The 23,771-nt window shown below is 42.1% G+C and overlaps 1 protein-coding gene across 8 annotated transcripts in view; it reads right to left on the bottom strand.

Moving 5' to 3' along the window:
- Lilli (AF4/FMR2 family member lilliputian) overlaps nucleotides 1-23,771 on the bottom strand; it is a 292,861-nt gene that overhangs the window by 167,143 nt on the left and 101,947 nt on the right. The window contains exon 1 of one of the 8 annotated variants that reach the window (XM_076426708.1): nucleotides 1,480-23,528. The exons of 6 other annotated variants lie outside the window; for them this stretch is intronic. The gene's annotated coding sequence lies outside the window, so the exon portion shown is untranslated. Of the gene's footprint in view, nucleotides 1-1,479; nucleotides 23,529-23,771 lie in introns of those variants that run through there. One more of the 8 variants, XM_076426711.1, reaches the window with a different exon arrangement.

Below are 23,771 nucleotides of genomic sequence, written 5' to 3'. Positions count from 1 at the left end.
GCAGTAACTCCCACTGATGTTCGGACACTTCTAAAACGTCGATAACTTCTTAAATATTGGACCATGCGATTTGAACCTTTTTAAGAAGTTGGAACAATTGGTTTGCTACACAACGTGAACAAAATTTTTTTTAAAAATTGCAAGTTGTAACTGTTTATGTCCGTTTATATGAAAAATTTGGATCTGAAAATTTTATCAAAATCAAGATGGCAACATGGTTCTTGCATCTTTCAAAAATCCAAATCGTACAGTCTAATATTTAAAAAGTAATCGCTTTTTTGAGAGCGACTGAATATTAATGGCAGGTTCTAAAGCTTCCTGACTCGACAAGAATTTAATTAATGCACAAGTCAAAACACTATTCAACACGTGTCATTCATCCTAACTACAACATTATCCTCAGGGGTTGTAAACAGACCTCAAAGATGGGGTTGCAAACTATAGCAAGTGATTAATCACACGAACCACTCACCGAAGAGGAGAAAAGTAATATACACAACCACTATATTATTCAACGCTTCAGTTCCTCCTTTAAACAAACTCTTAAAGGATTTATTTCCGAAACCTTTTCCCATCGACCCGAAGAATCGACGACTCCATTGGATTCTTTAAATCGATGAATATCTGCATCGAGGAAAACAAATTTACTTAAACCTTCGGTACCAAGGAAAAACAAGCTTGTTAAGGATTTAAAAATGGCTGACAGTTCCAATTTACACGACTATTTATATCTATGAATACAAAACGACGTCCGGGGAAGAAATCAACACACGTACATTTTCCTTATTGCAGATAGATCGGATGGAAACATTCCAGAATTTGAGAAGAACATTAACCCCTTGCCCCACAACATCTTGTCAACAGAACAGAGTCTAATAAATATGTATATTATTAATAGACAGCGGATTTTATGCATTTATAACAAAAATAAGTAGGTATAATTCGACACAGTGAAAACATTCGAAGAATTTAAAAACACTGTTATATTATTTCCGATCTATTAAACATATTAAGAAAGAAAATAAATTTCTATTTCGCCCTAGCTGGTTGTATATCAGGTATTCAGCTCTCCAGTTATTAATTTCCTTTAAACAGAGATGAAATTCTATTTTGCTTGTGTCAAAGTTATTGGAGAACGTGTAGGCATACAATGCATATAAATATTCTGCTTTCTTAGGGGAAATGACGAACTACAAAAAGTTCTAATCACTGAAACCGTGAAATAAATCGTAGGGCAAGGGGTTAAACCACAAGTCCCACAACAGCTCTATCGAAACACGTCCTGTGCACTAAATCCCGCAGAAAATCATGATCTCCCCCAACACAGCAGCAAGAAAATCATTGTCACGAGTCGCAGACCCCTCCATCGCGTTCCGACACCTCGATCACTTCGCGCAAGAAAGGTTCCCACGTGCTGTCTCGCAGAAACAAATCGGAGCACGTTGTATAAAACAATCGAACCAACAAACTCGAACTCACCGATCGTTCAAGAGCGGGCGGGCAGCGGCCGTTGGTAATGCGTATCCGAGAATAATCCTCGTCGAAGGTAGTGGTCACTAGAACTTAGCTCGCGAGATATCGAGCGACCGGTGTCACTAACAAGAATCAGAATCAGAATCGGAAGTGGACGATTCGCCGATGGCGACGCGTAGTTCGCGCGCAAAACCACTCTCATTCTTTTAGGCGATCGCGCACGAGGGGAGCGGCTAATCCAGAAGCGCGCGCTCCGCTCGTGTTGTGTCAGCGGGTGACTCACTATCGAAAAACAGCCGCGAGATGCTAGAACACACGGTGCTGATAATAATAATACACTTCCCGAAGCTGTCGAAACAGCGAGACACTTGCCGGCCACTTCGCGAGTCGCGTTCACGAAGTAAATGCCGATGGAAGTTAGGCGATTATAGGTCTAGGTAGAAAGAGGACCGGTTAGGGGACGGCTAGCACGGGGTTGGAGGACTGGGGAAGGGGAGGAGTTTAGGGGTTGTTAGAGGAGACCTCAGCGATCTAGGGTCCCTTCGGTCGGATTGGCGAGGACAATGGGAACGGAGTCGTGGAGAATCGTTACGAGGCGGCGTGTCTCGCGGCAGCATTCTTTGTTTACCCGATCGGGAAAGGTGGCACAGGTACATACACACACACTGACGCGATTCGCACTGGTTTCACTCGGATCGAAGGGTGACAAGTCTCATCGGCGATGTCGATGCACTCGCGAATTTCTGCACGGATCTTTAAAAGAACGTCGAGGAACAACGGCGGAGACACGTCGTCTACGCGAGAAAGAGACGATGACGACGTCGGCGACGACGACGACGACGACGAGGCGGAGTGTGCACGAGACGATCGTCGACGAGAAACTGGCACCTTCCGGTCGAGACGAGGAGAGGGAGAGCCGATCGAGAGAGACAGACCAGGCGCGAGCGGAGATACAGCACACATGCAACCGCGACGCTATGCCGAAGGAGCGAGCGAGCTGGGAAACTGGTGTGCGTGTCTAAACGAGAGAGTATTGGTCTTGTGCATGTCGGAGAGAGAGAGAGAGAGAGAGGAGAGAACGAGGAAGAGAGAGAGAGAGAGGAAATCGCGACACTAGCGACCGCACACGCTCTTTTCCCGCAAAAGCTGCGGAAAAAAGAAGCACGCACCCGATCCTCCGCGAACCATCCCCATCTTCCACCCCCTCGATTCTCACTCTTTCTCTCTCTTACTATTTTTCTCTCGCGCGCGCATTCTATCTCTCACTCTCTCTCTCTCTGATTCTCTCTCTCGCCCTTGATGTGTGAGAGAAGCGTGCTCTCCAAGCTTGTGTAGGAAATTCTCTGTGCGTGTTTAAGAGAGAGAGAAGGAGAGGTCGGTTCGAGGAAGGGAGAGTGCGATGGGGAAGGGTTGACAGAAAGAGAGAAAGAGAGAGAGAGACAGAGGAGTGGGAGATTATCAAAATGGCCGCGCGCGCAACCTACTCTCCACCTCCTACTCCTCTCTCCGCCACCTATTCCTACGATACTATTCCTCCTCTTCGGTCGACCGACACGCCGCCTCGCGCGGAAACCGCCAGGCGCATTGCCACCGCGCCAACCGGCATCATAATCGCTCTTGTGCACTGACTACCGTCACACGGGACAGGCCACCGACTTAGCCTAAGTGTCTCGTTTCCACCCAATAGTCAACCTTCCTCGAAACAAATTACTTGAAGATAATGTAGGAAACGATGGCTTTCGAACGTTTCGACGATCATTTGGTTTACCGTTGGTGTACAGTCCAGCGACCTGGACGCTTGTCATTCATTAGCCCTCCCCTGATTGGGTCAATGCGCTTTTGTCAACGCAATTTTCACAATCAACCCCTCTCTGCGTCGTTTCTCGACGCACATTGCAGTGTTTCCGGGGTGAACCTGTCGAAACGTTACTTCCTCTCGGATTTTGGTGAAATTGGAATATGTTGGTAACGTCGTAATTCTAAACAACTTTTTCGTATGCATATGTATTGTTGTATACCAACGATAAGACTTTCTCTAGCATTAGTAATCACTAGACTGTGGATCTTTATGCAAAATAAAGAATGTTTGCATTGATTGCAGGACACAGGAGCCAAATGAAAATTGTATTCTTGCTTTAATTATTCTATTACGCTGAAACGAACACATTTATGTACTTAAATATTTCTTACATGTCCACTGCTTTAAATTGTATGTACCCACTTTTGTCATAAATGCATAAAATCCGCAGTGTAGTAATCACTCATGTAATCTAAGCGCTTCAGTTCGTCACTCTACTGTTACTCATCCTTGAACTTCATTCCCCATGATTCATCCCTTACTGACCATTAGACGAAAACAACCCCCACCTTACAGGACCAGAAGTCCTATATCTTCTTCTGAATTCGGTTCCTCGCGAGCATTCTCATTCTCATTCGCTTCTGTACAGGTTTTACCGAGTCTTGTCTATACGACTAACATCTTTCGTATTTCGTTCAGAAATTATACCAAATAAAATATATTAAGTATCCGGAATACAACAGTATAATAGGCGGTCTCGTTTAGATTTTAGCATTTTTATGTTTCATATTTTACGAGAACCGTCGTGCGAAACCGTTCGGCGACAGCAACTTCGATAAACTACCCCTTGTGTCTTTATTTAACGTGTACTCCAAGATTTGTGGTGTGCACGGCTGTCTCTGTGGGGGTGAAATACTTTTTGTTAAGGAGTTCGATAAGGAAAAGTTTATTAAACCACCCCTTCGGGCCTGTATTTGAAAACTACCCCCTAACGAATCCGAAGCTAAACAAAATCCAATAAAACCATCAATATATCCCCAATCCAACAATTTTTAAAAAGCACAGAAGTAACTATAAAATTCACTCTGTATGACTTTAAAACGAATAAACCCCATAATCTGCTTAAAACGAGTGCTTCCTCCAAATACACAAAATAGCAGTGCTTTCACAGGATTTCCGCTATCGACCAGGTCAATTTCGAACATTCTGAACCAATTCCACTATTCTCCACAACATTTTCCGAATATACTAACAAAGAAGGTCACTCAAAGACGCACAAATTGGATTTTGAAATTCCATCTAGGCCGAAGAGTTTCGGAGATATTCAATAAAATCGATTTTACTTAACACGAATGTGGACAGCCAAAAAGAATACGTGTTACATATTTTTTTGCGTGTATGACGTACAAAATTCCAATTAAAATCGCCGTGGTATGATTGGGTAGCCCTCCTTGTGAGTCGAACCTCGCAAAAATTTCTCGGAGGGTGAAAAAAACAGTTCTCTTAAACCGCAATAAAATTCAATGTAATTATCGACGGTACACCGTCCTAGAAAACAGTGATACATGCAGGGTGTTTCGTTTATCTGATAACGGAAATATCTTGTGACGTACTGAAGTTACGAAAAAAATTTGTTCACCAAAATTGTTCGGTATGAAAGGTACGATCCTCCCTGGCGAGAGTACGCTTCATTTCGGATGGTTCTTGCGAATGCGGAGCGGAGGCTCAGGATCTCAATCATATCATCTGGCAATGTCCAGAATATGATTCAGAACGAGAACACCTGTTTGAACTGCTCCTTAATCGTAAACACTATCCTCCCTACACTATTAATTTTTTTCTAAGCGTACTAGATATTACAGCGCTAATGTTTATTTTTAACTTTATTAAAAAATGTAAGATTAGGATTTAGCGCCTAACGTTTATACTATGTGTATAATTCCACTTTATACATACTATGTGTTATATACTTCTCTTTCTTTTTGTATAATGTCATAATAATGTATGCTATATAAACCAAACTAGGTTTACGGCATCAATAAATAAATAATTAATTAATTAATTAGTCTAATTTTTTTGAGGACTAGAATGGTGGGGAGGGGGGATTTCAAAGTCAAATTAAGTTTTTTGAATGGAATGTCCTATTTTTTATACCATAGATCGATAGAGTATCAAACCTAATAGTTAACGAGATATTATTGTGTGATAAATTATGAATGACAAAGTTGCACTAATCGCTGTAGCAGTGAAGTAAGTCGTGTCCATGGTGCCCATGGAGGTGTGATAGGTTCCCCGATATCCCAGATCCCGGCGCGCAGCTTCTTTCGTTAATTACCCGTCCATTATTGGCCCGTTTACACGGCGGGAGGGGAGGGAGAGCGGTCATCGCGTCGGATTAAATTAAACTGGTAATCCTCGGGTTCCGGAATATTATTTTAAAGCGGAATGCCCGCGGCGCGTGTCCTCGCGTCGAGCAGAACGGGGTGGTGGAAGTGTACACATTCGCTACAGGGTATGGGTAAAACGTTTTAGAACGCGCGACGGTAGAGGGGGCTTGGATCGGCAAAAATCCCCATAAAGGCGTACTCACTCTCTCTCTACCGTGCGCGCGCGTACGGGGCGCGTGGCTTTTGTCCCGTGAAACGTATCGGAAATTAATATGCCAATTTTCTGCCGAAAACCGGCTTGGCACCGGCTCACTCCCCCGAAAACCGATGTAACCGGCCTTTGTCTGGGAAATTAGTTAAACGCGGCAGAGCGCGCGCGTTTCCGACCGTCAAAGCGATTTAAACGCAATATGCGGGCTTTCTATCTCGCTCTCGCTCTCTTTCGTTTTGCACAATTCTACTCTGCTCTTCCGTCGCCTGTGGTTCGATCGGGAACACGTAACTTTAAATCGTTTATTTGTTTGTTTATTTGCCCGTTTACGGTCTCTCGCGGCCTCTCTGTTCCGCCACGCAAAAAAGTAAGCCGTTCGAACCGCAGCGGGTTCGAAACACGGTTTTTCCGGCCAAAATTTATTTCAGCGGGGTTTCAAGGTTTAAGGTCACGGTACAGCAGGTTGCTCAATTATGTTGCTCGCTTCAATTTCACAGAGCTTTCCCGAAATAAGTTATACTGTTCTGTGATTTGTAGGAAAATTTGCCCGAAACTGCGTGAGTTTTATTTTTTAATGCGGAACACAACCGGGAAACTTAAGATCGAAATGTTAACTCGTCCATTTGAATAAAAGAACGTCGAACAGATTCGCTTCGTGAAATGAGGAACGGATGATTGAAAAATCGAGGTAACCCCTGCATTTCTTACGGGAAACAAACTTTTGAAAAATGTTCTTTAGACATTGTTATTTCTATAAAATGTTCCCAAAACGATACTTCAGAAATCGAATTTTGGCCACGAAGAATGGGTTTCCATTCAACCGGAACAAATCCTGAAACCGAGGGGTGCGTTTTCAATGGACACAGGCACGCGAGACACACCGGGGGCTTGTTGTGCCGCGCAATCGGTAGATAATAACACGTGTATTATTTTAACGTGATGTCATTATTTGCGGCAACGTTTACTACCCCCGGGAAAACGCTTTCCGCATCGGCCGCAGTGCGATTTGACGCGGAAAACGCGGGGTAACTTTTAACGTCTGTTTTTTTTTTGCGCTCGACGCGCCGACCAGTTTTATTTGCGAATTTTTCTGGTGATCGGGTAAACTGAAAATCGCTGGATTTTTGTTGTACTCGCGACGCGTTGAGATAGAAATATTGTGAGCTTGAGATTGTTTCTGAAGCAGCTCCTTACAAGAATATTTATTATTTCTGAACACATTATTTGTAATTCTTAATTAAAAAGTCACTTGTTGAAGAATGTTAAAAACGAAGGAGAATCCTCGACGACCCCGTCCGTTGGTTTACACTGTCCACTTTCGAAATGAACAAAAGGTGACGTTGTTAAGTTATTACTTCATAAATGTTCCTGGTTGAAATTCATATCAGCGAGTGTTTGTTTGCGAATTCGCGAAAAGCCATTCATTAAAAAACTTTATTCGGGGAAATTTAAGTTTGTGCACACAGATTAAGTGGATCTCCAAAATTGTAACAAGTTAATTCGTTTATTCAATATCGAACATCTGCGGATCAATTTCGCGGAAATAATTATCGTCGATTACCTGAATCTTCGAGGAGTTGCATCGACAACTATCAAACAATTAATAAGTTCGGAAATTAATAATCGAAAAAAGATATTATCCAACATTGTATTGATAACAATTGTATATAATATTGTTCAATATTAAGAAAGTTATTGTCTTTCTAACAATGTCCGAATATATTAGTGGGAGTCGCTGTAAATAAAAAATCGGTATAAAAAAAGTAATCTCAGAGGTGTGAAATAAGCGATTCCATCCATTAACATGTTCACCGACGATCTCAAGCAAGGTGGCACTAAAACAGCCTAGCACAATTACAAAAATCATACAGAATTAATACGCAACGACAGCCATAAACGTCGCGAGAAACAGGATCGACGACTTTTCTACGTTTCCTCTTGACACTTCTCTTTCTGTTGCACACGTCTATTATCTGGCTAATGACAGGACGATCAACACACAGTCGCCGCGGTATCGGTTTCGATAAGCGAAGGGAGCAAGGTTCAGTAGCTCGGAAAAGTCGGCCGCGTCGTTCCTCGTACAGCCATAAGCAGCCGATACAAATAAGCGGCTGGTTTGATCGATAGAAAATAGAAACCCAGTCGGCGAATAACTTGGTAGCCGTTGCTCGAGGGTAAATAAATCGTTGGAACTCGAGTCCGGGGAGAGGAGAGAGCCACTGTGATGGCGGATGGGGATTGGGAAAAGACAAACAAACGGTACACACGTTTGTTTCTTTTGCTGTGTTCTTTTTCGTTCGGATTGGAGTCGCCTGGACGAAGAACAACACGGTCCCTGATGTCCTAGGTCGGGATCGAAGACCGACCGAGGATTAACCGGTTCGTTCGATTGGCTATAGTCGAATCGCTGAGGGACTTAGGCGACACGGTCATTTGCCAGGTTGATGGATGCCGACTGTTGATGGCTTGATCGCTCGGTCGATTGGTTCTGATTTTTATCGGGATGATGAAATGAGTTTTTAGCCGCGCATTTTCTACGACATTCAGTGATTTCGCACACACTTCAACGCGTATTTTTACGCATCGAGTGTGAATGAATCTGTGATCATCCGGGAACAGAAAAATCTACAATTTTACTATTTTTCGGTGATGATTGGACTGCGGATCTTTATGCGTTTATGAAGAAATTGGTTGGGCAAAATATAAACAGTAATAGATTAGAAAGATTCAAGAATATATTGTAATGTTATTGTTATTTATTATTTATTTGTAATTAACTGCGAAGTCATTAGCGCGACCACGTGGTTTACAATTAATTGTAACAAGACTGCGGATCTTTATGCAAAATAAGAATTGTCAGCATGGATGCAAGAAATAGAAACTAAATTGAGTATTACTTCCACAATTTGGTATAAATGCATAAAGATCTGCAGCGTAATTATACCATATCTTACGAAGAGGGCTACGGTTAATGTTGACGTTGGGATGAGAGATAGCAACAGAGATTTACAGCAGTTCATGTATATATCGATGGATCTAAACAAGAGAAGCACGTTCCTGGCGAATATCGTAATGTCGTTTTCAAGGTAACAAAGTCATTAAGGAGTGAAACCAATTTTTATTTTATTCCTGCTTCGCAGTCTAACGATCCGCAGTATAGTTATGATGTTAGAGAAGTTGTTCAAGGAAATTGAAAGTGGGTATATACCCGTTTATTGGCATGAGGGTCGAAGCCATGGGACAATGCAGGGGCGAGGACCCTAGGAAGGACTTTATGGTACGGTCAACAATCTAGAAGTTTTTCGACAATTTCGAAGTAGACCGGCTGAAGACAACATGTGGCGCATAGTAACAAGAGCAATTAAAAGGTTTGATGACTCATGGTATTTAGACTCGCAGGTCCAAGAGACCGTATCGTAAAGTATCAATGCCGACGGAACAGTCAATGGGTACCATTTACGAACCCGAAGAAAACAAGAATGGATGGTATTATTAGTCTACAGCTGAAGAGAACGTGAAATTCGAGTAAAAGCGAGAAGACACCCTTCGCTGGTATTAGCGAAATCGGGGACCGGTCTGCTCAGGGGCGTATCTAGTTTGACTCCTCGAGGAAAATCGAATGCGAAACAACGATGTCCCCCATCGGGACAACAGGATGTTCGACGGGAAACGATTCCCGGATAACGAGCAAGAACAGACGAAAGCCGACGGGCCGAGTGCAGCATCCTCGAAAAACGAGGAAAAAATTCAAGCAAGAAATCACTTTCCCTCTCGAAGCCACTTTCACCCCAACAACCAACCCGTAAAACACGTTTTTCGCTGATCTCTCGAACGGAGACTTCTTTCCTGCGATCCGTCGATCTCGGGGGAGAGTTTCGGGATAATAATAGTCGTCGAAACCTAGATGTTAGTCAGAGGACTATTTTTAAGCTGCCGGCTCGACGTCGAGATCGCTCCGCCGTTTCCTTCCGACCAAGATTTCTTCGGCTATCGACCTTGAATTTAGGCGAGCTGGACCAGAAACTACAGCCAGTAGTCGGCTAGATCAGATGCTAGATTAGACGAATTTAAAAATCACACTTTCAACACCAGATCCATGGGTACAATCAAAGTGTCCAGGTTCCGAAATTTGTATGATTATTAAAATTGTAAAGACGCATTTATGGGGAATGTGATACAAAGCCCGATTGCAAAAGGTTGAATTTGGAGTGCAATTTCACCTGGCCACTGTATTAAATTATACCCGGTCATTTTTGTCACAAATACACAAAATCCGCAGTCTAAAAATTCCTACAGTCTGATATTATACATAAAATGGATCGATGAAGATTGAATTGAATGGTCAAGGACCATTTCAAATTCAAATTAGCCGAGCTCATCGATGACGACGTACCTACGTCAACGTATGTTTATCTTGAAAGAATACATTAAGGAAGGAAAACGCACGGTTTCATCCTTCTTGTCATATAGACGAACGGGCAAACAGATTGTCTGTCATTACTCTGGCGAATTAACATAAGTACACGTACGGGACGAGAAATTTTCCACTGTACAAACTGAAATTGTACGTCTCCCGACTCCGACGTGTTAATCCTGTTAACAGAGTGCGCGGTTTAGTCAATATACTAATCAACTTGTTCTCGTGATTGCGTCCTGAGTTATTATCTATTTTGATATTGAGGCGATACGATACACTAACACGATACGGTAACAGCAAATATTGCCGAATCTCGGGGTAATTTATTGGGCGAGGATGAACTTACAAAAGTTTCGATTTATCTCGCTGATCTCGCTCGCCATAAATACTACTAAAACCTTAGCTACAAATGGCGACAACGTTTCACAAGCAGATCTTTCTTTCCCCTCGAGACTTTGCGAAAAGTACGCGACGAATCCGCGGGAATGGCGCCGGTCAAAAACAGAAGATAAGAAAGGCCAGCGTGCAATTACGGGAAGTTTACCAATTAGTTCGCGCGAGATATCCGTCCGAGGACATTTCCGTGGCTTCGGCTCCGGGGTTGCGTTCTATTGGCCCAGATAAGACAGAGAAAGAAGCGAGGAGAGAGCCGAGCTGCGCTTTTCTTTCATCCCTTCTCCCTTTTCAAGACTTTGTTGACGTGCACGAGCACAGGGCTAGAAACATTATTTATAGCTCTTTCTCGGCGGAAAAAATTTGTTTAGGTACTTTAACACTAAAATAATTCCATTCTATATTGATGTTTTTTTCTTTGTATGAATATATAATTGATGTGCTTCCTCGTACAATACTTAAACGTTTAGTAATTGATTAGATACCAGCATATTTTAGCGGCGACTCCCTCTCTCTGACTGAACATATACAGTGAGCGTAAAGAGTATTCGTACGCCCTTCAAAAAAAGAATAACTTTTTTGTAACTGTTTTAAAAAATGCCTTTTTTATTTTGGCATGTAACCTTGTAAATTATAATTTTTGGAAAATCTTTTTTGCATATCATTTCGTAAACCAATGCTTCTAATTGATCATAAAAAATCAGGTCGTTTGATACGATTATAAAAAAGTTATTCTATTTTAAAGGGGGTACGAATACTTTTTACACTCACTGCATGTACCTATGATTTCAAAACGATCGATTCAACACTTTGTTTAGAAAAAATTCATCAGCTAGCTTTTTCTATTTACTTTTTAGTGTCTACCTTGTGTCTATTGTTTTACTATTTTACCACAATCTTCCACTGTTCCGGCTACATTTTGCCCCGTACCTTTTAGCTACCTTCTGGCTAGTTTCCAACCATCCCTTAACTCCCTTCCACCCCCTCTTTGTTCAGCTCGATCACCCACCGTCCAAATTGCACAGCCCCATTCACCACCCCCGAATTCCAATCTCGCGAAAGAAGCTAATCCAGAGAGGTCCACTGTCCAGGTCGAGCAATTTTCACTTTTCCAGTTCGCACCCCGAGGAGCTCGACCCATCTCGACGCCCAAGTTTTGCGGTGTCGTCTTTTCTGTTTGCCGTGACGTCCGTCGCAACGGGACTCATCCTGGAACAACCGTTGCCCGGCTGGTTCATCCGGTAACTCGTGTTTTGTTCCGCGGCCACGAGATTCCATCGACTTCTCTCTACTCGCCACGATATCAGCTTCGCACGCGAATGGGATCTCTTCCGGCCGCTCTTTTGCATGGGTTCGGCCTGAAAGAAGTTCTTCGACCATGGGAAGAGGGCGCGAATGATCGGTGTTGGACAGCGTTTCCAGCAGTGCCGCCAGATTAAGACTTGCCTCCCCCTCGAGCCTTCTCTATACATGATTTTTGGAGGTAGCCTCGTTTTCAGAATTGCAAGAGGGCACAGATTGCAAGGGTGAACTCAGTAGTAAAACTCAAGTCATCTTTACGTTTACAAGGCGAACATAATTTGCATTATTCGACAGCGTGTAGCTGACGCAGCTTTAAGAAAATAGCTATACTCCTGTCCATAAACCACCGGACACTTACTTATCTTCAACAAAATGATATTTAAAGAATACAAGCTTCCAGCTTGATTTGACTGTTTTATTTTGATTAGAGGGAGATGTAGCTATTATCCGATAATATTTGAATAAATTTTGGAAAACAGAGAGTGAGAAATTGTGGAATGACTATGGCTATTTGGCTCTAGAAGCCAAATTGGAAAACACTTAATTTTTGCCCATTTAAATTTAAAAAATTAGAAAATATAAAAATAATACTAAAAATTTAGAAAATATAGACTATTTTGGCCAGGTTTGATTGATACGTTCTCTACATTCGAAAAGATTAGTGAATACCATTTTTATTTCACGCTATAGGTCCATTAATTACAAAAAATCGTCTGCATTCAAATTTGAATAAGTGTCCGATGACTTCCGGACGGGAGTGTAACGTAAATGACGCTTCGTAAATGTAAAAGTAGGACTTTTGAGGGAGACAGTGGCCTAGAATCTTTCATCTAGCGCTTTTGACTACGAAAGAATCTATCTTTGCATGATTGATAAATGAGAAGGGGCATCCCGCACCCTCGCAATCTTTGAAGCGAGACTACCCTCTTAATCTAATGCCGGAAATGTTCTGCGTTACATGTGCGTATTCGATAAGTGTAAGCGATACACGTTGAAGCGTACAAATTTCACGTGGACGAAGAATGGAGGTAAAAAGGAAGAAGGAGAGAGAGAGAGAGAGTGAGTAGGTCATCGAGAGAGATTCCATATCCTCCGTTCGAGAGGAAGGATGGCAACAGACAGGAAATGGGCTGACGCGATAAAAAAGGCAACGGCGGCTATGATGCCGATGGTGGTGGTTGGTTCGTTCCCTTTGCCGTATGCCACCTCCGTGGCCGGTTCTCACGGACCATCTTCATTCAGGTTCGTTATTATCCGAGGCCCCACGGTTTCCCTTTGAACCGTGAACACACACCGTTCCCTGAATTTCATCAAAGCGTGGCCGGACCGCTTTGAACGGTCTGCTCGTGATATCGTCGCGAGTCACTTCTCAGGATCTGAACCCTTGCCGAGCGGAGCAAAGTATTTTGCAAACCACAAGAGATCTTTCGCTAGTCGCCAACAGGCGCGAAAGAAGCCGCGTTCCGAGGCCTCGATCTTGCCTCGACCGGCTACGTCTTTCGTTTCCAACACCGAGGCACAAGAGTTCCTTCAGACCGGACGACCCAAGCTTTTCCGCTACGTTCAAAGACGTTCTTGCTTTGTGCAACCCCCTGCAAACGGGTGAGATCCTCGAGGGGCAACCTTGCTCTACAGCTTGATTCGCTGCGAATTAATTTTGGTGAATTCATCGACAATCTGATCAATCCTTTTAAGCCTTATGTAGCCAACCAAAATGTGTAGATTATTCAAAACCTTTCGTGTTGAATATATTTGCAGAAATTCTCATTTTAAGACTATAAATTAATATATTAGCGAGCAAAGAATGGACATTCAAAGAAATTTGTAATATCTTTAGGGGAACATTAACAAATTGTTGAAAGAAATGCAGTGACTGGATACCCGAACCTACCAACACGTAAAGTTTAGCTGTAACAGAAAATAGCCGAATTGTAGCTAAAGGGTAGCTGGAAGATGGCCAACAAGCAGCTACAAGGTAGACAAACTGTAGTCTAAAGATAGTCGAAGAATAGTTGGAGAATAGCTGTGAGGGAGTCAATAATATAATAATAGCCAAGGGAAAGTGAAAACAGTTGTAAAATAGCCGAGACGTACTCAAAACAGCTAGAAAATATAAAGAAAATATATTTAAAAGATATTTCGACGAGAGCCAGGAAAATAGGTAAAGGATATCCGAAAAATATTGAAAGAGTTAGTTCAACCAGAAGGTAGTTAAAGTATATCTAGAAAAAACCAAGAGGTAATGAAGTGATAGTTCAAAAAATAGCTACAAGGTAGCTGGAAGTTAAGTAATAATTATCTACAAAGTATTCAAATTGTAGCTAAAAGATAGTGGGAAGGTAGTGGAAAATTATATACATAGATGCAAATTGTCCACAAGAACAGTCCATAGATACAACAGCTAACAAACTTTTGCAACGAGCGTTTCAAAACTATCTTACTAAAAATTGCTTGCAACTCGAGATCGTCCGATTAAACAGGTTGCTGATCGAACCTATCGCAAATTTAATTATACCACCATTCGAATAGCACCTGCATGAAGACCATAAGAGTCTACGCAGGTGTATTTTCTGCGTTTTCCGTGTTTAAAGGCTGTAAACCTCGCGTACGGTTAGTCAGATACGGTTCCTTTCCACAGCTGCTCCGATTACGTCGCGAAGTTCGCCCGAACGCGATAAGCGGCCGGAATTTCGCTGACACGCTTTGTCATTCTCGTCGACGTCGACTTCTGTATCTTCGGGCCTGGCAAAGCTAAAGTAGCATGGCACGAAGCGGCGCGGAACGAGCGAGACAGCTCAGGGAAAAGAGAGGAAAATTGCGAGACGAGAAGAGGGCCACGAGAAGCCCTGTACCAACCATCGGGAAGAGGAAGTACGCGTTTGTCACCGGCGAAAACCGCGTAACCTAACCGGTAAGCGATCGTTTATCGGCTCGGATGAATCGGCGATTCGCTCGACAGAAACTCCTCGAGACCTCGACAGTGATCGAGCGTATCGAACGTCTCTCGAACGTGCTCGACCGGTTTCGAAGAGTCTCGAAAAGTTAAATTGGAATTTCGAACCGTGAAAGAATTTGTCCACTTCATTACTATTAGGTTGTTGCAGATAAAATGTCCGATTTTTAACAGTGACATTAAACAAACGCAATTTTGTCATGTATTCTATCCTACAACTTTCAAGTTTCTTGAATGTCTTAAGAAGTTAAATTGAAATTTCAAACCGCAATAGAATTTGTCCACTTTATTACTTCATATAATAGATCCGCGTTCGTCGCGGAATAGTTTTCTATTTGTGCCCAATGATCACATGATTAAAGGACTAGATAGATTAGATGATTTGACAAGTGTAACTAACACTTTGTCGTCTCCAACAGAATTTATTGCGTGAATTGTATCAGCACGTCCACGGGAACGTTTAACAGCGTTAACGATAAACTATCTCTCGCTTGTAATCACCGACTCTCGAGTCAGAGAGATATTACATAACAGCTCTCCGACTGCGAGTACATTTTCTTAACGATAATATCGTAGATTGTAGATCATAGCGGATCATAACACAAGTAGAGACAGGATCAGCTCGAAGGCAGCAGCAGTCGAACTCCTGGCGTCTCTGATTACCCTGGGGACAGCACCGGCTGTACATATGTAACCATGCTGCTGGTAGACTGTGAGGACATAGTTCTAATTACTGTAGTTGGTTACCGAAGCCGAGGCACCCGCTATCCTCTGTATCCCCTATCGTTCCACAAATTGGTTAACGAAAAGCCAGGACAGGATGGACCAGCTAAGACTCGACTGAAATCCATTCCCTTTATACTGTTATTTATTTCCCTTCGGATAGAAATTAGGACTATGGCAATGGTATTGGTAGACCGCGGATCTTTAGGCAATTACAGCGAAGTTGTTGAAAAATTTAAAAAATTCAAAATATCAATACAGTAATGTCTCTGTCGACGCAAAAGCCTTCGGGGTATTTGTTTGCGTCGAGCGTAGACAGGTAGCGTAGAGAAGGACAGCTGCGACTCTCCGCGTCTCTTTCTTTCCCATACGCTGTCCTTCCTTGCGTCCGAAACTTTCATCGTCAATTAAACCACTAAATAAGTTGAAATTGTATCATCTTTGGTCTTTTTTTAATCAGAAAAATGCCACGCATATATTGATGAAAGTTTCATAAAAAAATAAGTAATAATAAAAAAGATTAAATATTGGTGTTACATCCGCGTCGTATTAGTAGTGGTTCACACCGATATACCCGAGCCGAGATCAGATTACTACAGTGGAGGGTATATTTTTTTTGCGTCCTGCGTGTAAAGCCTTTTTGCGTCGATAGAGACATTACTGTATATGATATCTCCTCTATCGAAGTTATCAAGGGAAGAAGTAACATTCTGTTTCTTGCAGTCGATGCAGACAATTTTTATTTTGCATAAAGATCGACAGAAGACTCGAGTCTTCTGTGTTCTTGTAGACCCTTGCATCTAGATGAATTTATGGCATTTTTGAGCTAGCAAGTAAATATCTTTCTCCATTCGTGATCGAATAAACTGTTCAAGAAGCTATCACTTACGTTCCATTACCGAGACTCAACAAATTTCAGCGTACTATACGAGGCTATAACGACTCCAGAGGGTGAAATTCGCGGAATTCACGCACCCCAAGTTGGAAGCGTGCTCGATCCATCGTTACCAACCCCTAAGCTTTCTTTCTGCACGGTTATTTATAAGCGATGTCGGTGGCTATCGCTAGATCGGCTCACGCACAGCTCACGCGTTATCGAATGGATATCATTTTCGCGGCACGAGCCTCTCGTTTTATGGTTTAAGTGCGCTAAGTGAGAAATCTCACGTGTCGTGGAATTATTTAACACTAGAGCTGTTGAACGCGGCTGATACACATTGCTAGATTGCGAATTTCACGAATTGATCTATCATTTGTAAGATTATTTTCCTTAAAAATTCTATTAAGTTGAGAACAAGTCGGACTCGTGATGAAGATTTGAATAAAGTCCAACAAATATAAATGTTGTGTCTTTCTTTTTCGATGAAATAAAATTTGATTTGTCCGTAATCAATATTTAAGCATTCAAATAAATGTAGTCGTAGAAAGTATATCAATTTTCCTTTGTAACTGTTCTTTTTTCGATTGTAACTTTTACTAAAGATGTTACGGCAAGGGGTGAATAACTCCTCAACAAAACCACGAAAAACATTTTCGCAAATGAAAAAGTTTCTTTAAATTACCTGAGGAATCACTGCTTTCAAGGAACTACATGTTTGTAGCACACTGTAGAATGCACGATCCACATTGATGTTAGAAAGTCGAAATTGCAACAAAGATCGCGCTGGAAACGAAATCAGTCGTTCCCTCCCGGCCGCGGCCCCCGAAGATGACGAAAGGATAATTGTTGATGCACAGTCCCGCCCCTATAATTGTCCCCCTAACATGATTACAGAGAGCATAGTCAACGATTCCGTAACCGTTTCATTAACCCTCGCGCGTCTGTTTTTCTTTCTTTCTCGCAGAAAGAGATAAACGTTGAACCGCGCCCGTTTGATGTATCGTTACGTCTTCACCCTACTCGATCAACGATATCCTGGAATCTTCTTGGTATAATCATGTCGTTAAATCAATAAAAAGATCACCGCGTGATGATAACGTGCGCGTAAGTCGCTCTAATGGCGAGCTCGATGTCTTCGCGTTGTTCACGGTAATTTAATGATCCGTGCAATATTCATCCACTTTGCGAAATTATAGAAAAAGACGCGGTTGTCGAAGGTGCGCATTAAATCGATACCTAAAGGAAAACTTTGTATGGAAACACAGGAGGAGAGTTTGATGCAGAGTGTTCGTAGAAATGTGAAAGATTCGCGATTTAATTCGTGGCATTTCCGTTTTGGGGCGTAACGTTGGAGTATGGTTGTTGGCCTTATTGTGTTAAACGTCTGAGGTAACACCGTTATACAGGTGAAAAGTTACAGAAGAGCAGCTTTATGTTATTTAAACGTTTTGCTCGATCTTCAAAGATGGGATTTTTCAGTAATCGAAAGCGCTAGATTAAAGATCAATTTACAAGGCGTAATTTGCATTATTCACCAACATGTAGCTATCATAAATCAATTACGCGAGTAGACTCCGGATTTGATGCATTTATAACAAAAATGAGCGAGTGCAATTTAAAACGGAGAAAATATTGAAAGATTTTCAGAGTATTAATATATTATTTTCATCACACATTCAAATTATTAGTGAAGGATATTTATATTTAGCTTGTGCATCTTGCAATTGATGCACAAACTTTTTATTTTGCATAAACATCCGGAGTCTAATTACGAGACTATCTGTACACCAGTTATTTGTACAGCTCGGTAGGTTTAGTGTTAATTTTGTGCTAGGATGTCCCTACACCGGAATTGAGATGCTCGTTCGAGCAGGGACCACCCAATCTCGAGGGAACGTGGGCCGACAATAAAAGCCATCGTTCACAAGGAGACTATACCTGATGCACCGTGAATCATCGACGGAAACCGAAAACGAGCATCATCGTCCACCGAAGCGTAGAACATCGGAGCTGCAGCCCTTCCGAAAAATTTCGAAGCGATACGATCTCTTGCCGCTTTGAATGAACGAGCCGGCCGGCCGGACGTTAACCCTCACCCATTCCGGAGCTGCTTCTTACTTCTCCCCTCTTTCTCTCTCTCCCTCTCTGTGTACGGTCTCGTCTTGTAACGTAATATCGCCAAGTGCAAGCGGAACGAGTTCATAAAACCGCGTTTCGCCGCTCTCCGAGCTCCGCCGATGCGAAATCATGTAAACGCCGTGTACCGCGATATTCTTTCCCTTCTTTTTCCCACTACCGCTTCCCTTCTACCAAGCTTCCTGCACGCTCTTCGAGGGCTCGGTTCTCGTGTCGCGAAAACGATCGTCGCGATTCCTCGTCGAATTTAACCCTTTGCACTCGGAACGATTTTAACTCGAAAATGAAACATTTCTTCTGATCTAGGATATTTCCCACGATTTTCAAGATCTAGAAAAAGATTCCATGTGATATCTAAAACTGTGGTGCCCAAGGTGATTCGGAACCCACCTTAACACTACACCTACCGAGCACTACAAGCGATTAACATGTTTTAGTTTGGAAAAATGACGAGCTCTATTTATTTAGGTTTCCTGCAATCTTTAGAACAATATGTGCTTGGATACAGAATTTCATCGAATCAATTTCCACGGAAGCAACTAAATAATTTCAATAATTATGAAATGAAAAATATAAAACCGGTCATTTGACCGCCCGTGGTAGATTTAGTGTTAACAAATTGTGGATCCCGTCGCTGATGACCATAGCAGTTGATGCGACGTAAAACAAATAAATAAATAACAGAATATTTGCATTCCCCATGATTTTGAAATCACATGGATATGAAATTGGTATAATTGATTAGTGGACTGCGGATTTTTATGCATTCATGAAGAAATTGGATGGATGAAACATAAAACAGTAGAAGATTCGCCGAAACATTTCTCGGCATCGTAATACCGAAAGAACCCAATCGCGCAGCCGTCGAACACAATAAATTCAGGGCAAGTAAAAAATAGGACATTGTCGCGCAGAGCAACAATGCCCGAAATTTCTTCAGCAAGCAACATAGCCTATGTTACATAGGTAGCCTCGCGATTAGGGGAGAAGATACCTCGGGAATCCCCAGAAACGTAACAACAATGAGTAAGAAGGCAACGAGGGCAAGGGAGAGTCAAAGCAGAGAGACTCCAACGTCGGAAGAAAACGACGCCATTATAGCGAATGCGCGGGGAAACGAGTCCTCTCTTTTTCTCTCCCACCCCTGTTATTATATCCTTCCGATTATGCGAATAGAACGAGAGAATCGCGGGTATCGATTCCCGAGAACTTGTTTCGCCTAACTCCACTACGGAGGTGTCCACGTGTCCCCTTGTTACCTGAAACCGGAAATCGAGGGCTAATCCGAGTGACCAGGTAGAGACCGCACAGGTATTGTCAGCTTTGCTCAGGTAATATGTAAACAATTCGTTCGAAGGTCGATTGATCATTGTTCCCGATTGAGAGAATCTTTTGACCGGGGCTAATTAACGAACCAGGGATTAACCCTGAAGACAGCGTGCAGTATTGTCAGAAAATGCTTCCTCTCGCTACCGGAATATTTTTCAAAATTGTTTCAAGCTCGGTTTCTAGTCGGATAGTGGAGATATTTTCCTGATCGACACACCAACGTTTGTTTCATCGCAAAAGCTGTTTGCCCAGGGGCAATGCATTTTGAACATTCGATTCGTCTGCGGACTTTTACAAAAAATAAAAATTGTCTGCCGCAATTACAAGAGGTGGAAGAGTTTTAGAAATACGACCCTGCAGCCAACGGGTTGATTAAGAACCTTTCGGAACCTTGTAGAACCTCTTAGTCTTCACTTTGTTTCTCTTTTGTCTAGTCCGATTGTGGAGATATTTTTCTGAATGACCACCGTTTGTTTCATCGCAAAAGCTGTTTGCCCAGGGACAAGGCATTTTGAACATTCGATTCGTCTGCGATCAACAGACTGCGAATTTTTCCGAAACGTAAAAATTGTCTGCCGCAATTACCAGAGGTGGAAGAGTTTTAGAAATACGATCCTGCAGCCAACGGGATTATTAAGAACCCTCCGAGATCCTCAAAGAAACTCCTAGGCCAGTGTTCCCTTTAAATCTCTTTTATTGTCTCTTTTTCAAATTTCCGTTGTTGACGTTACCGTCGGCTTCCCCGGTTGCAAAGGGACGATTTGTTGCAGCTTCGTTCCTTGAACGAAGGTGTTATACGATCCTAACCCTCGACCGAGCAAACCCCCCTCGTACTTTGAAACCCTATTACACTTGGGTCCCCATTTTTCCGTAGGTGGTTTATGCTCGGAAAACGGAATTACCCTGAAACCTTACTCGTAAAGTCGAATTCTCGCGTTGATCGGAAACAACGTTGTTAGCCGTCGCCACCCTCCCTTGCAAGTTAGTCTCGGTTACTCTCGGCGTTAGTCACGGGCTTTCGTTCGTTTACGGTGATTAATGCCTCGTGAATGCCTTCCGGGTTTCGGTGGGATTTGCTTGCAAAACAGGACAGGTTTGTCTCGAGCAATTGTGCGTGTTCCGTGGCACGTTTCACTCATAACGGTCGGGGATTGTTGTGCTTTGATCCCTGCGCTTTGACGCTTTCCAGACTTGCGATCGAGCATGAAATACAATCGTCGTGCTGGATCAACTCTCGCCGAGCTGCTCGCAAGTCGAACCTTCCAATTTTTCGAGAACGAAATTTTTCGAACGGTCAGCTTCGAACAGTATCTCCACGCACAGGAAAGTAAAGCGTTTATTCGGAATGATTATAATTAGACTGCGAATTTTATGACATCCACATGTTTTATATTTTCTATTTATTACAATTGTTAAGGATTTTTTGCATAAAGATCCGCAGTCTAATTATTTCAAAAACTCAAGATTGTTCCCGAATCGTTTAATCTCGAAAAATGGCGATTACGATTGGCCTCCACGTTTCCTGTGGGGATATTTAAAGTCCAATGTTTATGTTGGCGCGCGACGGTCCCTACAGAAGCTAAAAGATGCAATCCGGAAAGAAATAACGGAAATAATGCTCGAAACGTTGCAAAAAGTTATGGAAATGCCCAAAAACGAGCATTTCTTTGCGTCGTTCATAAAGGCGACAAAATTTTTTGTAATGGTATAAACCAAATTAAATAAATATCGCAAACCGAACTGGATTTAATTACGTGTTCAGTATTTTATAAGTATTTAATATATGGTATCTACACAGAGGGGGCAGCCTGTACGGTTACGTCCAGGAAACATTTTGGGGACACGGTGTATCAAACGGAGATAGGAAATTATCAAATTGCTCGCGCGGCCGCAATTAAGGCGGCGGCTACTAACCGTGCGGATTGAGTGTCTCGTTGAAAGTATCGTTAATTCGAGCGAGGCAAACAGGTTCGGACTCTGGCGATCGCGCTCGTATATGCGAGAGACAACGTGTAGTTTTGCTCGGCCTGCTATACACGGGCCCTAAACCGCTTTTTATTACCTGTTTTTGCTATATCCTCTTGCCCGTATCCTCTCCTGTCGAGATTCGATCGAGGGAAACCGAAAAGAGAGAGAGAGAGAGAGAGAGAGAGAGAGAGAGAGAGAGAGAGAGAGAGAGAGAGAGGGAGAGAGAGGAATCACCGGCAACAGGATAGAAGTTACTGTATACGGCCAAACTGTTGCGCCTGCGGCCCCCGTTTCCGGGGAAATTCCCTCTTTATTTCGAAAAGGAAAGGTCCCTTTGCCACCCTTATTCCCATTACAGCCGACCCTTACAGCCTACCTAATGCGCCCTCTGCGAGCATGCTACTTTCCCCACTTCCCCGAAAATTCATACTGCCTTCCTGCTGAGGATGCGTTACGATCTGGAGTGTTATGCGAAAATAATGATATGTGCTATCGAGTTCCGAGGCTCGAGTGGTTTACCACAATACCGTTAGAGTCTTCTGGGTTTTCGGCGTGGAAACCGATCGAAGACGAAATTTTTCGAATTCTTTGTAGTAAGTATTTTAAAAAGATATTTCAAATATGAATTGAAATATCTCAAATATGACCATTTAAACTGCGGTGCCCAAGGTGGTTCGGAACCCACCTTATAAAAACTGTAGGTCCTGTCGCGAAATAAACCTGGCAGTTAAGGATGTTCAGGAGGTACAATGGGAGACAAAAGTACAAGAAATTCGAAATCCATCAATACATGGCAATGAAAGCCATTCATGAGTATATTTTGCATTAAACTTTTGCGAATACTGTACCCTCTGTAGCTATATTCAGTGGTCTACGTTTGTCGCGTTTCCATGCTAGTGAGAAGGACAACACGATAAATTTGACGTTTTGTAACAGTTTATAATTTTTTGCTCTATAACTGTTTAGTGAATCGTAATAAATTTTGAACATAATTAATTACACAATTTTTACTACATATAAAAAAAACTGGAGTTTCTAGGTGCGTTTTTTCAAGGTTTAAATAGGGTTTGAAGTGGAATTTTATGAATTCTCCATAAGAAGACGTGTTAAAATGTGCAAACTTTGAGCTGCTATAATTCTTAAACGGTGCAGTGAATCGAACCCAAACTTTGGTAATTGCATTAATTTAGTAAGAATTATATCTTGTCAAATTTTCAAAAATTTTGTTGCGTTTTTATATACCTCCAGAACATCCTTAAGGAAGCGATGTAAAATAAATGAAAAGAAAAAATATGAATGATTATACAGGATGTCACCTAACGTTGCCACCTCAAATATCTCTGTTGTTTTTAAAGATACGTCAAATGTCCGAAGGATAAAGTTGAATGGTAAAATGGGGGTCATACGATAATTTTTGTTTTTATTTAATTTTTTAGAGATATGAAGATCACTTTCATTTTTTAAAATGGAATGTCCTATTTTTTATACCATAGATCGATAGAATATCAAATTCTGAACATATAAAAAGTGTTGACCTTCATATGTCCTAAACCTAATAGTTAACGAGATATTGTCGAAACAATTTTCTTTCTTCTTTGGATAATATCTCGTTACCTATTAAGTTTAGAACATATGAAGGTCAACACTATTATACTCAGAATTCGGTACTCTATCGATCTATGGTATAAATAAAGGACATCCTATTTTTAAAAATCAAGGAGACCTTGAAATGTCCTCTATGCCTCCACCCACCTTGATTTTTTTTAATGGGAACACCTACTTTCTGTACCATGAATCGATA

Source organism: Lasioglossum baleicum, chromosome 6 (assembly GCF_051020765.1).
Source record: "Lasioglossum baleicum chromosome 6, iyLasBale1, whole genome shotgun sequence".
Classification (NCBI taxonomy): Eukaryota; Metazoa; Arthropoda; class Insecta; order Hymenoptera; family Halictidae; genus Lasioglossum; species Lasioglossum baleicum.
The sequence above is the reverse complement of the archived record's forward strand: the minus strand, read 5'-3'. Positions and strand labels throughout refer to the sequence as shown.